This window comes from Cyanistes caeruleus, chromosome 5 (assembly GCF_971803275.1).
Source record: "Cyanistes caeruleus chromosome 5, bCyaCae1.hap1.1, whole genome shotgun sequence".
Classification (NCBI taxonomy): Eukaryota; Metazoa; Chordata; class Aves; order Passeriformes; family Paridae; genus Cyanistes; species Cyanistes caeruleus.
Window position 1 is genome coordinate 23448259 of NC_141705.1, and position 12274 is coordinate 23460532.

A 12274-nucleotide genomic window follows, 5' to 3' on the forward strand; every position below is an offset into this window, starting at 1 on the left:
GACTACACCAGAATAGTTAATCTCTCCAGTGTGTTTTGTTTTATAAGCAAGGCTTCCTAGTTCTCCTTTGTTCTTTATCATTCAGACAGAGAACACAGCAGTTGTGCACAGACACTACCCACGAATCTGCCCGAAGCACACTTTTGCCAGTGCTAGGCTGGAAGGATCATCGCTCTCCACAGGCATGAAACCTACATTATACTGCAAAACCATAATCAAGAAAGTTCAAATATTTCCCTAAGCCAACACTACCTGAAAAACTGATTAAAAAAAAAGTCAGGCCTGGAAACCATTCTCATTATATTCCACAAAGCAAACATGAGGAATAGTCTGCATCTCTTAACCACATTCCTTTCACCCAGTCCCACTTTGAAGTTTTTGCAATTTAGAAGAGCAAACAAACCCCAAATCTCATCTGAGGGATGCAATTCTATTGCTAAGAGCCTTTGGAGTGGCTGCAGCCCTTGTGCTGCAAAGCACCTGACTACAATGCCTTACTGTCTGTGCTCCCATGAAACAGGAAGCATTGTAGAGAATTCCAAACGATCCCTTTGTACATCCAAACAAATCAAACATACTAGGGACAACTTTTCTTCAAACTTAAAAGACATGCAAGCAACTCAGACAGACCCAGAACAAATACCAAAAATAGAAAATAAACGTTAACTTTTTAAAATATCGCTAAACTTAGCTCTGAAATCCTTTGTTCTCAGTATTATGTTTTTTCAATTTTTAAAATTAAAGCTGGGATTTTAACACTAGTGTCTTGCATTTCAGATTCCAGAGAACATCATCTGAATTGAATTTAAATCCCAAGACCAGAAGCAAATACTAAAACCCACTACATCAAATGATTTTAAGCTGTTCTATTTATTATTAGAGGGTTTTGGACTTGAGAAAAAAAAAAACAAAACAGACAACAGCCAGTATCAATTGGACAATTCTGTTAACAGAAAATTGAAAAGGTGACAGATATTAATTTATTCGCTGAAGTTGAGCTTCTGTTCACTGATACATGCAAACCAATACAACATTTTTCAGTGCATGCCGGAAGGATAAACACAAAAATGGAAAAATGAAAATAATTTACCTCTCTCTGAATCCAGGGAAGCATGAAGAAACAGAAAGAGCAAGTTAGAAAGCACTCAAGCAGACAGAGCTCCAGCATATGATAAGGCAGGGTAGCTGAAAAGTGCTGTACATTTAACACACACTGTTTGTTTGTAGCACAGCATATCTAAGTGTATGGCCACTATGTCCCCTTGACACCTTTTTTCACTGAATCTTGTTGCTCTGAAGTTTGTATTTTTGGAAACATGCAGTGAAGCCAACAGGCGTCAGCTGAATTCAGCGAGGCAATGCAGACATATCAACAGTGGGAGGTAATAAACCTTAAAATACCACACACCAGTCTGGGAAGTAGTATGCAGAAAGTATAAATAGACACAGAAAGTGCATGAATCTTCCAAAATAACACTTTCTACAGCAGACACTGACAAAAGAAACGAGAATAATTCTTCAGGTTGTGCAAATGTTACATTGTTTAAACTGAAAGAGTAGAAAGATCATCAGTTTTTTAAATGCCTTTTACAAAAGTTCATGCCCCAGTGTCACTTGGGGTCCTCTGAAAGTTGCACCCTGAAGACGTGGCAGTCTGGGGAACAACCTTCCACAAGCACTGAACTGAAGCCTGATGTATAAAATCACCACACACCTCCATTTCTAAAACACTTCAGCAACCCTGTTGCTAGAGGACACGAGGTATTGAGCGAAGGTCCTCAGATAATCACACACAGCTGCTTAGGTGAGGAGAAAAAAGCCTTTATTGCGGGGTCTTGTCAACTTTTTATAAAGCTTCTCTGACCAGGTGACCCTGATTGGTAGAAGGAACAACCCCTCTCATCCCATTGGTGGGAAAAGAGACAAAATGCTCAGAGCATCTGTGTCTTGTTTTGGGAAAGTAATTCCTTATTTACACAAATAATCCTTGAGCGAGAAAAGGTTCTCAAGACTTTCCCTTGGGAACAGTCAGCGTCTGAGAGCTTGAAAATTCTCTCAGGTTCAGAAATCATGTCTACACAACCTCTAACTCTTGGTATGACTTAACCAACACCCCTTTCCCACAGGTGAAGGCAGACAGGAGAGGCACAAGCTTCCCTGGCTGGGGGCTGCCTTTCTGCCCCTCTTCCAGACCTGCTCTGCCTGTCTCCTGCCCTGGAGGGGGCTTCCTGCAGGTCCTGGCATCTACCACAGCCTGCTGCTTTCCAGGTCATGCCAGGCACCAGGAAACCCCAGCAGGGTGAGCTGGCAGGGACATGTGTGCTTCTGGAGCTCGTCCTGTGAAGAATGCAGTTTCCTGGCATGTTCCCACAAAGGGTTAGCTGGGCTGGGGAAGCAGGTGGGTTGCTGCCTGTTTCTTTGCATCTCTCCTTAAACACTGGCCACCACTCTATGCAAGGCATAGTGTCTCTACAAGGACAATGACTATTCTCAGAGGAGAGCTACTTAGTGCTGCTCTCCCACTCCTGTCTTCTGCATGCACCTCACAACTTCCCTTTTTTAAGGAGGACTTACCTCTAGTGAGCATCTGAGCATGGCTCATGCACTGTGTGCAAGAATGCAAGACCCTACATCATTCCAGCTTGTAACTGACTCTTGGGGAAAAAAAAAGAAGTGGAGTGGAAAAATCACCACAAGGCTAGGATAAAAGACAGCACACTAAAGGGAAGGGATCCAATTCCCATTAGACATGTTATGTCAGCAAGCTTACAGTGACTGATCTGTTGCTCAGAAACGACTTAGTGAGTATATCTGGAATAAACATACATTTTCTAAGGAAGATTTTAGATAAACTGCATATGGTTCCCTAATGCATCCATCCAAAATGGATCTGTATGCATGTAACTAGAGATTTAATTTTTTATCATGTTGAGATGAATCCTGCTGCAACCTGTACCTGCTGTAATTATCTCTATGTAGCTCCCTGTGATGAACAGGAATTTACTGCAACAACCTCTCCCTGGATATATCAGAGCTCCCATCACAGGAGGTTTCACTGGACAGACTATTTCATTTAGGCTCCCTTTCCCATAAATGGCTGGATCAGATGGTCTTTTCATATTCCTTCCAATTTGGGCTGTTTTATGAGTCTATGAAAGCAACCAAGTTGGAAAAATGTTGTATATTTACAAATGTAATGGACTTTCCCAGAAATTTTACAACAGAAGCATGAAATTTAGCTTCATTGTAAAGAAGGAACACACGGTGCTCTGCTCCATTCCTGTCATACACTGAACTTGGAGTTTCCCCATTTCAATATCCAGTGGTGATCTGTGTGGATCTCCCCAGCCAAAACCCCACTCATTCCTTTACTTCAGCTACATGAGCTTTCTACTGGGCTTTGCAGAATCAGCAAGCACTTCAGATATTGCTAACATTTTATAAAATAAAGGGTTAAAATTAGATCTCAACATTGCAAATATTGGAAGAATATAAACACCATTGATACTATATGTCAGTCCCAATATGAAAATCAGAATTGAAAAAGTAGTATCACTTTCACTTGCTGAGAAAACACAGTGTTTCTTAGCATGAGAAGTAAAACATATACGATTTTCTTTGTCCACTAATCACTGGCTTTATATGAAGTGGACAAACAGAGATTTCCACCTCTCACAAAAAGCATTATATTGGAGAAACTGTCCTGTAACTTAGACACAACATACTGCGGGGAGGACAGGAAAAGAAATGTCTTAGAGACACAAAACATGACCTGCTGGAGCAAACTCTGAAAGGGAGATCTGTTAATTCCCCAATTGTTATGCAAGATACAAGTATACAGAACAATCACCACTGCAGCTGCCAGCCCAGAGAAAAGACCACTGAAAGAAATTCAGGAAGGTAAGGGAAAGACAACAGTGGAGTTGCTGGACTTCCTCAGGCAGTGAGTGGGGCTCTGGCTACCGTGGCATGCATATTAATTGGGGGAGGCTGTCTCCTGCTTCAAACCAGTTAATTACAGCTTTCCAATTAACCCAACAGCTTCTCACGGAGTAATTCTTGTAATTCATTAATTATTTTCATACAAAAGACTATTTTTCTGTATTCTCTTTACATTCTAATAGCTCAAATATGGCTGACTAATTTACCTTTAAACTTAAATAAACAATTTTTAAAAAAAATTGCTCCAAGGCTAAAAAGTAGATACGGAAAGTTTCAGTTCAAGTGGCAGATTCAAGTGGCAGATTTTGTTGATCGCTCTAAGTGCCATAAATGCTGTAAGAACAGCTGTACAAGTGCTTCGGTGTGGTGCCCTACATATCCCTTTCCAAGCTGGCTGAGTTAAAATGGGTCAAGCCAGACCCTGCCAATAACATGGGAAGACAATCCCCAGAAAACTGTGTCAGGGCTGCTACAGATGATCTGAGATTAATTTCTGAGGGGAAAAGGCCAAGACCAAGAAAAATGTTCCATGGCCTTCCAGCCTGCAGTGGTGTGAGAAAGGACCCCCCTCCTGGAGCAAACCCAAGAGGACACTGCCTTCCAGGGAAGGTGGGAACAGTCTCTTCCTCCCCATCACTTTCTGCAAGGCTCACTTATTGCAGGTTGTTTTCTGATTAGTGTCTTTAGGGACAGAGCTCTGCACTATTGGAAGGGCACCTGCCTCCCTGATCCCTGCTTTCCTCCAGAGTCCCCAAGCCCAGGGATGCAGTAGAGACAAGAGAGTTGTAGAGTGCTGTAACTGATAGGGCACTGCGTGAGTACAAGACCATTCCTTCTTTCAGTCCCAGGTTTTGTACATCAATGAGTGATGCACACTGTATCCTGGGGGCTGATCATTGATGTGCAATGGCCACCTCACAAGCAGAAGGGGGACGGAGATTTCACTGAGAGGTGAATAAACACCCTTCAACATGGTGCTCATGAGGCTGTACCTGCACTTCTGCATGCAAGTTTGGGCTCACCAATCCATGGAGAGTGACAAACTGGAGTGAGCCTAGCTGTGGGCAACTAAGGCTGTAGGAGCCATGCTTGTTTAGCCTGGAGATCAGGTGGGCTTGTTTAGACTGGGGATGAGGTAATGGAAGATGATCTTATTAATGTCTCCCACTTGCTCATGAGAGGGTTTAAAAAATAGAGCGAACACAAGTTTCTTTGCCAAGAGAGTGGGTAAACCCAGAGATATATACTGTTAGAGGCTGTGCAATCTGTTCTTGGAGCCTTCTAAGTATCAACCTGAAGTGGCTCTGAGGTAGTCCTGAGCCCTGCCCAGGTTTGGGCAGGAGGCTGGTCTAGCTGACCTGTTGCAGTCCGTTCCAGGGCAACTTTATTCCCTGAGTCTGTAACAGAAACACCTCAAAGCACAAAGGTGTGCTGCACTGATGGACATGGTTATGCTGTGTTTACACAGATGACCAGTGTATGGGACTGTCTCAAGAGGGAAGAAGGAAGCTGGCAGGGATGAAACAACATGCCCGAGAGCCTCAGCAGCTCAGGTGCCCCACACATCCATCCCTGTGGCTGGGACAGCAGGACTTGTCCCGCACTCCAAATACCCCACACTTGCTACTGTTGTGTCCTCTACTTCAACAATGGCTACTGTAAGGCTACAATGTGATGGAGAACAAAGCACACCAAGAAACCTCTCAAGTTCTGGTTTTGTCACCTTCAAAAAAGTATTTAAGCATCAAGGTGATTTTCTTATGCTTGGATGACGTTTTAGGGTGGCACTTCACTGCACATAAGCCTGGGAGAGTGTTAGGAAATTCCCTGTACCTGGCAGAGGTCTACAGCCCAACCATTTTTGTGACTGATGCGTTCAGCTAACTTTGTGAAGATATGGTTAACAATTCACACCCCTTCATTCCTTTAGCTTTCCCTGGAGTCTGGCATACTGCAACTTCCTCAGCTGTCTTTTTAAAGCAGATCAGAAAGAAAAAGAAAGGGCTGCCATGTGTTAACTACACCGTAAGGAAATACAAAGGTCTGCCCTCCAACTTCCATGGTCCTTCAATATTTTCACATGGGACTACAGCCACCAGCAGCAGCCCTGACCATCTCTCTTCTTCAGAGATAACAACCAGCTGAAATGTCTTTGCTGTCCATTTCCATAGAATTTTAATGGAGTAAAACATATTTAATTTGATTAAAAATTACAATCCATTGCATGAGCTTTTCATCTTTATTTAGTTACAACTATTTGCCTGAGTGCATCCTCTAAGGCACAGAAGAGGCCCTATTCTGGTTCTCCAGTTTATAACTACAAAATCTAGTAGCACTTAATGCCACAAAATCCCTATGTAAAATGTAGTTACACCTCAACAACACAACATGAAAAAATAAAGGGAACAGCCTTCATTTCTGTGCATTTGAAAGCCTCCTGTTGCTTAGAGAATGATTATGTCTCACTTTTGTATTCCATTAGAGAAATGGTTTCTTGTAATGAAAGGAAACTAGCTGTGGTTTATAATTTTTCTAAGGATTTGATAGCTTTTTAAATTTTTTTGTTGTTGTTGTTTGGGTGTGGGTTTTATGTGGGTTTTTTTGTTTGGTTGGTTTTTGTTTGATGTTTGTGTTTGGTTGGGTTTTTTTTGTTTTTTTTTTTTAAGTAGTCCTTAAGCCTTTTGTATCCCAACAAGTATTGAAATTGCAGACTATTCCTGCAGACTGGTCTTGCATTTCCAGGATCCTGCCACCAGCAGGATAAAGACTGAGTAGAATCACAACTAATGCTTTCTGCATGAATCCCCTGTTCATTGTGGGCCAGATTGTGCCATCAATTTTTAAGTGATTCTCCACTGGTAGCAAGGAAGAGCTCTGCTTAAAAATAGATGGCTTAATCTAGCATTCTGTTGCTAATTATATATTATGAAGACTACTATAACCTAACCAGATTCTATTTTTAAAATAAAAAGAAAATATGAGGCACACTGACAAAACCACATTTTGTAAAGACTGAATCATACTCTTAAAACCAGAAGAGTTTGTTTTAGAGAATAGACTTTCTGAATCAGTAAGCCCCACTTACTGGGGCTTTTGGTACTTTGTCAGGTATCAATGTGACATCCAGCACCCAAACTATGAAAGTTTCACAGCTTGGTATCTGACATCACATTGGAATCTGACAGCCAAGCTGGCTCCTTGTTATTCTTAAGTCCTCTCCATAAATAAGCAACCTCAGGTCATTTTGCCATTCCTTCAGGGTTTCCCTGATCTGCACACACTCAGTGACTGAAAACCTGAGATTGAAGAGTGGGTGCACTTAGAGCCCTCTGAAGCACAGGGCCACCCCAGGTGCCTCCTCTCCTGATGTAAACCAGAGTTCTCTCTCATAATACACTACAGATCATTTCCCTCTCATGAGGACATGTTGGCTTGCTAGGGAAAACAAAGATATTTCTGGAAGCACAAAAAGAATGTTGAACAGCAGGCTGCCTTTCCCTCCAAATCACTAGAGCACCATTTAAGATGGATTGGTTGGATATTCTCAGGCAACCAGCAGTAGGACAAGAGGACACAGTCTTAAGCTGTGCCAGGGGAGATTTAGGTTGGACATTTAGGAAGAAGTTCTTCACAGAAAGGGTGACTTGGCAGTGGAATGGGCTGCCCAGGAAGGTGGTGGAGTCACAGTCCCTAGAGGTATTAAAGAAAAGACTGGATGTGGCACAATGAAACACTTTTTACTGACTTGATATCCCTGATTTAGAACAGTTAAATTTCAGAGTTTGACCTATATTAACTTTATCCAGAGAATAAGGTTATCTCAGCTTGTTTTAAACTATGTTGAAATAAAGTCTGCACTCTAAAACAAATTAAATTTTTACAGTGCTGTTGAATCAATACTAGCACTCTAATATAAACTGTATCAGAACTTTGTCCACTGTAGCAGTTTTACTTCATGTCATGAAATACAGGAAACTGTGAATTGTGAATCAAACAGAAAGCCTTGCTGAATTTTTAACAGACTGCAACAATACAAGAAATACCCCAGACTGTCAATACACACCTTGATTATCTAAAATACTAATTCAAATTCTTTGCTCTCCATCTGTATTGCAACTGATCTATGTTTAAAATGTCTTCATAAATAGGGTTTATGCATACACACCCACTTGTTGTCAAAGGGAAAACTAATCTGTACTTAAAAAAAAATTAAAAAAAACTTAAAAAAATTATAACTGGTATTACACAAGAAAACCCCAATATCTTTCCCTTTCTCTCTTTTAAATCCTTATGAAAATAAATAGGCCACTTTTTACTGTGAAATGCTCCAGGGCTAAATAATGTTCTTTTCCTCACTCACAAGTTCTTATAATTACCACAAGGCAACAGCTACAAGAACGTAATTAAAGCCATAGTTTTAAAAGATGAAACAGATCCTGTACTCCCCTCATAGACTCAGCTATTATCCTTTAAGAAAGCAAAAACTACTGTACACAACAGAGAGCAATAAGGTTCCATAACATGCGAGAAACCTAATTGAAGAGTGAAGCTGCTGAGTTTAAAGAAAAAGATAAATGTGCTTGTCTCTCTTCTTTCCCCATGCACCCAGTGTAATAAGGATTCAAAGCTATATATCAATTAACAAATCAATGAAATTTCTCCAGCTGAAATTTCTTTATATATTTCTTTATATTTTTTCAGATAAGATTAAGCAAACACAGAGATCTTAAGGCAATAGATTACATTTAATCATGAAGTTTTCCCATCTGTCAGAAAAGCTGCTAGCCATTTCACTTCAACTAAATATATTTAACATACATGTATACTGACATATAGTGCAATACTTTTGCTATTAAACATGTTCAAATATTTTGAAGATTTACACAGATTGTTCAATCCTCATTGTCAATTACTGGGCTGAAAAAAAGAAGCCCAGGGTGTCTAGTTAGAAGTTAGCTGGGAATTAGACATAAATAATTATACAGGTGGTATATGTTGGGAGCAAAAACACACAGAGCTTTCTCCACTTTAGCAAATGAGGTTTTCTGCTGCTCTTAACTACAGCATCTCTTCATACATTAACATGGCATTACCAGGAAAAACAAATTACGATCAGCCTCTACAGAATCCGGCTGGTCAGTACGCAGTCAGTAACCGCAGGCAGTTTAGGAACATGTAATTCTGAGCTGAACACAGTCCCCAAAACCTATTAATCATCAAGATCCATTAGTTAGCTTACTGCTCAAATGAGCAACATCTGAAGGGATAAAGGAGAGGGAGAACAGCATCAAATACTTACCGCTCAGCACACAGTCCAGCATTTCTGCTACAGTGCTCTCCTGAAGGTTGTTAAGTGTCAGCTCTTGGAGAAAAGAAATTTGACTTGCCTTTGTCACACTAGGAGCTGTAATTTGCTTTGCAGGCATTCACACAGTAGCTTTAGACTATTAGACCACAGCTTTGAAAATACAGCTTGAGACAAAGGCTACACTAATGCAAAACTGTTTTCTGGGGGGTGGAAGGGGGAAGGGCTGAGGTTTTTTCTTGTGACTTTTTAAGTTTCTTACCTTTTTGTTGCAGCAAACAGGAATTAAATGCCAAGCACGTCATACAAAACACCCAAGTCAATGCTCTGACTGGTCCCCGTCTCCGTTAGTGTGTATCTAGGCATCAGATGATGCAAGTGCACTTGAAGCAGCCGCATACTTGTACTTCAGCGACGGGGGCCAAATACCCCTGAGAACAGCAGCTCATTCATTTTGCATCCAATTGAAGCACATCATGTCAGCTCCCACTCTCCCCACGGACTGTGCATGCTTGTGTTTGCCAGCTCCAGCTGTGAGCCAGTGGGTGCTTCTCTCTGGAAGTCCCGCTCTGTCAGGGGTGTGTCTTTCCCTCCCTTCCCATCCCTTCTGCCACTTGCCCGCTCCCTGCGCTCTGACCCGCTGGAGAGGTGTCTCTCCTCCCCCGGTAATGAATCTTTGCTGCTAGGCATTGTGTTTCTAGCCAGTAAACTTCAAAGATTAATCTTTTGTGACAGAAGTAATCTTTTGGGGAAGGCTGAAGTGCACAGGGAGTCTGCCCCTCTCAATTTTCCAAAACCTCTGCAAAGCTTTGACAACAGTAGCTCTGTACTGAATGCGACAGAGAAAGAAAGTCTCCTTAAAAAGGCAACGAAGATTTACAGCTAAATCAAAAAATTCAGACACAAGTAACAACTGCATTTACTTCAATTAAATTACATCTGCTTATGCTGGAAGTGAGATTTATCCTTGAGCTGTAAAAACAAACGCACCAAATAATTTGATTTTCCAGAACTGGCACATGCAGCAAATCCAATTTAGAGGTGTTGCTTGCACTAAAGGTTCCTGGAGCTTTTATCAAAACTCTCCATCAGATGTGTTCAATCAGCAACAAAGAGCTGCTTCTGGCAGGGACTGTACTTAAAATATATCAGGGCTTAAGCCCCATTCCAGGTTATCCAGCTTTCACAGCTACCTGCAGCATTGCACATCATTCCTCGTAAATGCAGGGGGAAGACTGAGGACAGGCAAACTCTGATCAAAGAACATCCCCAAGTTTGCAAGGACATGGGGTCACCACCCTGCAAGTCACTCTTCTCCATCCAAGGGAATTTCTCCTTCAAATGTGCCAGCAGAGCTGTCTGTGGGATCACACCTGTCATCAACAAGGAAAATGATCCAACATGAAAACACCCACCAACAAGTCTCTTTAAATTATCTGAGCCCAACCTGAGTGAAAGCAGAGCAAGGAATATTTCCACCAGCAGAGCTGAGAGGGTGAAAAGCAGTTAAGGACATTTTTCTGGCAGTCACTTCTTTCAACCACACAGATGCCTAAGAAGCAGGATGGTTTTTTCACTACCTAAATATACCCTGAGTCTAGTGGGATTCCTTCCTTCCTTCCTTTTCTCCAGCTTATCATCAACAAGGTTTGGCAGGACCAGTTATGCTCAAGCAGCAACCGGTGCCATCCCAAAAGCTTTCCACTGATTTCCAGGGAGTAACAGGAGGGAATTTAATAAACCAATCTGTTGATGCTGCCTGAGATAAAACTGCTCCAGCTCTTCCTTGGATATACTGAATGCCCAGTGCTAAGAAGAATTCAAAGCCATGTAATAATTTTTGCATTGTCTAAATAACTTCTCAAAAGTCTTGACACAAGTGTGGAATTCACATGTGGGGAAAGAAAGGGGCATTTTATGGACAAACAAAGTGCCACCTGAAACTGGTTAATGTGGCAAAATATGAACACATAACATTTATAATCTAGGTTCCAATATGCAGTCAATGTAACTTCTTTACATTTGAAAATGAGGACACAATTAATTTGATAACTATTAAATATCACAACAACCCTTTTCATTGCTGCTGTCCTCTTTTAGTCCTGGTAAGTAGAATACAAGAGGGTATGGTAGCCTTCCAGCTGGCAATAGCACTCATGAGAACAATGTCAGACTTCTACTTAAAAGGCTTCTAAGGAGAGAAGCCAGATTTAGCCATTTTAATATGCTGGAACAGTTTGTGGTAGAGAGTTGCTCTTCTCTGACCCTCCTTAAATACGAAAAGAGAAAAAGAGATTCACCAAAACTTTATAAACCTGTAAAAAAAGTATAATTAAAACCAAATCTCACTTTGCAAGATATTACTTGGCTTTTCAAAAAGTGGAGTTAAATTCTAATCCTGTGTTGGTTTTGATATTTTGTTAGATGCCATACTTACTGCCTGTGCACCTGTCAATAATGATATGACTAGATACTAATGTGTTTCATGGAATAACTTGCTCTGGTTTCAGCATTTCATCTTCCCTTGCCCCACACCTTCTGGTCTTCCAAGTTTGCTACTTCTAGTTGCTAGGTATGAAAAGGGCAACAAATTTACCTCTGCCACCAGATACAGGAAAATCTCCCAGGGCTTAACCAGCAGGCAGTTTCTGAAAATGAAAAACAATCTGAGCCAAATCTCTTACCATTTGTGCACAAGCAATTTGCTTCATTTTTAACAGCTGTGTTGCTGTGACAAAACTTTGCTTTTCCAATTCTCAATCACTCCCAAAAATGTGAATTAAAACATGAATTAAAAACTTTAGGTATAGGCTTCAGGATGATGGTGGTGGTGCCTGGTTTCTAATTTCTCCCAGTTTACTTGGCTAAGTATCTTCTGAAAATGAAAGGTGAAACTCACACAGAAGTCTTCTTTCATGAAACGTGTTGAAAAGAATAATCATCAATAAGCTTTGAGATCAGTCCTGGAAGTCACAGAACTCCCCACTGGATGCCAAGTTTGGCTGACAAGCTCTTCCTAGCAACAAC

General features: G+C 41.1%; 1 protein-coding gene and 1 long non-coding RNA gene across 51 annotated transcripts in view; one reads left to right on the forward strand and one right to left on the reverse strand.

The window, feature by feature from the left end:
• The window catches only part of APBB2 (amyloid beta precursor protein binding family B member 2), a 158508-nt gene that overhangs the window by 16527 nt on the left and 129707 nt on the right, over window positions 1–12274 (reverse strand). The window contains exon 1 of one of the 50 annotated variants that reach the window (XM_023925314.2): window positions 9510–9827. The exons of 47 other annotated variants lie outside the window; for them this stretch is intronic. The gene's annotated coding sequence lies outside the window, so the exon portion shown is untranslated. Of the gene's footprint in view, window positions 1–1090; window positions 1822–9241; window positions 9264–9509; window positions 9828–12274 lie in introns of those variants that run through there. 2 more of the 50 variants (XM_023925316.2, XM_086891301.1) reach the window with 2 other exon arrangements.
• On the forward strand, window positions 3714–11327 carry LOC147652979 (uncharacterized). The gene is made up of 2 exons (XR_015287496.1): window positions 3714–3900; window positions 9523–11327. It is a non-coding gene; the product is annotated as an uncharacterized LOC147652979 (long non-coding RNA).